The sequence below is a fragment of the Chrysochloris asiatica genome, unplaced genomic scaffold (assembly GCF_000296735.1).
Source record: "Chrysochloris asiatica unplaced genomic scaffold, ChrAsi1.0 scaffold00134, whole genome shotgun sequence".
Taxonomy (NCBI): Eukaryota; Metazoa; Chordata; class Mammalia; order Afrosoricida; family Chrysochloridae; genus Chrysochloris; species Chrysochloris asiatica.
Window position 1 is genome coordinate 7,870,489 of NW_006408652.1, and position 2,346 is coordinate 7,872,834.

Genomic DNA, 2,346 nt, shown 5'->3' on the forward strand with positions numbered 1-2,346 from the left:
GGGCTGCTTTGTGACTAGTGGAGAGCGTGTGTGTGCCATGGCTGTCTAGGCATATGGATCCCTTCTGTGCTCCTGAGCAAAGTAAAATGCACTCAGCAATTCTAACTGTGAACCTGTGACTCAAACACAAGGGCTTTTGCCCCTCATTTCTCACACCAAGACCTGTGCTGCCTAAGACAGTTGCTACTAGCTACATGTGGCCTTTGAACACATGAAATATGCACAGTGCAACTGAGGAGCTTAGTCTTTCATTTTAATGAATTAATGAATTTTGAATTAGTTAAATTTAAAAGCTGTTACTTGTTTCAGGTATTGGAACAAATTGAGGTAGTTTTGGAACAACGTGGGTATGTGAATTTACATTGGCAATGATAAATGCTATAAACGTTTAAATCTAGGTAAAGTACTTTCGATGAACACTTAGTGATGTGCTGTAGATAACAGGTTTTGAAGACTTACTAGGAAGAAAGACTGTAAATTGTCTCCATAAATTTTTTGTTTCTTTAGGGGAATAAAAAGGTTAATAATAATAATAAAAAAAAGACATGGGGGCAGGACCAAGAGTTGGTGAGCATCCAGAAGACGGAGATGAGGAAGAGCCAGGATTCCACCGTGAACTGAAACTGGGGCAGCGTCTCAGCAGCTGGGGAGGCTGAGTGCCAGACAGTGCATGGGATACGGTAGTGACGTCAGGACAAGGCCTGGAGCTCTGTCTGGCCACCGTCAAGGACAGTAATGTGGATTTGCCCCAATCTACCCCTCGCTGTCATCATCACCCAAGTGAAGGAGCTTTTAACTCTCTTTTTAAGTCTCTTGTCCAAAGTTCTCTGAGAACGTCTTCACTTTCATCTGCATTCACAGTGGGCCGGGCGGTAACCAAAGATGGAACGTGTCGGGCATGCAAACCACAGGCTCTAAGAGCTTATCACTAGGGACATCCATCTAAGTCATCTCCATAGCCCCTGGGTCCCCTTGTGAGCAGGGGCTCAGGAGGTCGTTGATCATAATGCTAAGTTGGTACGGGAAGGGCCACAAACCTTTTTGAAGTGTGTTGCAGACTGTACTTTCCTAAGGGGCCGCATGAGGGCGTCCCGCACAATGATGCTGATGCCTGCACCCCAATAGCCTTTGGTCTTCTGGGCTAACTCATGGATGTTGGCATCTGCGAGGCTATGGGGGTGCTTCCCAGATGCAACTGGAACATCTGGGCCTGGGCAACTTCCTCCAGCAACAGGATGTAAATCTGCTTTTCAAACCTTCTAGTGGCCGAATCCAGTACCCACGGGATGTTTGTGGCACTGAGAACCAGAGTCCCATCATTGTTATTCCCCACCCCCTGCATCTGGACCAAGGCTCTGTTTTGATCCTGCTAGCAGACTCGCTTTCATTTTCATTTCGGGATCCACAGAGGGAATCCACCTCATCAGTGAAGATGATGGAGAGCTTGTGCTGCCTGTCCAGCTCAAACACATTCTTCACTAGCTTCTCACTCTCTCCCAACCACTTTGACATGAGATCTGAGTAGGACACAGAGAAGAAGGAGGAGTTGTTGGCCTCTGTTGCCACAGCTTTGGCCAAGTAGGATTTCCCTGTACCAGGGGGGTCCAAAGAGCAGTATCCCTCACTGCTTGCCTGGGAACAAGTGTGGGAACTTAATTGTCAAAATGACAGCTTCCTTGGCCCCCTCTAGCCCCGCCACATCATTCCACCCAATGCATCCATCAGTTGCTCTTGCAATTTCTTTTTCTCGGGATTATCTCCGTCACTGTCACTGTAACTGTCACTGCCTCACTCTGGTTCTCTTTGATTGGCTTCTTGCCATGTTTCTCTTTGTTTTGTAGAGAATCCTTCAGCTTCTCTGCCCAGTCCAGGTACTGTGTGCACTTGGTGCGAATGCTCTCCTTGGCCTTGTTGCTGTGTACCTCATACTTGATGGCATGTAGGAAATACTCCACGGCATTCTGGTAGAGCTGAAGCGTCTCCTTGTAGTTCTTGGCTTTATCGTCTTCTGTAGCTTTTGTCACCAGATCAATGGCTTTCTGGAGGGTTGACATTATCATTTCATCTCCTGGGTCCACCCCACACCTTGCAGTGCTTCTTGCAGCCTCGGTCCGGGCCCGGGTAGCCGAGGTGCTGGGCCCAGTGCCAGGAGCCTGGCAGGTCAGGGACTGTGCTCAGGCAGGGCAGCCCAGAGCGGTGGGACCCGGGGTGTGCGGCTGCCCTTGGTGGCCTAGGCCAGTATTCATCTCCATAATTTTTGTCTTGATTGTAGAAATCACAAAATTTTAGATATATTGTGTTATATAAAATATAATATTCAAATTAATTTCTCCTGTATCCTTTTGG

The 2,346-nt window shown here is 47.7% G+C and overlaps 1 pseudogene; it reads right to left on the reverse strand.

Annotated features, from left to right (window-relative positions):
• Positions 1-804: 804 nt before the first annotated feature.
• Positions 805-2,060, reverse strand: LOC102819666 (annotated as a pseudogene).
• Positions 2,061-2,346: the final 286 nt, after the last annotated feature.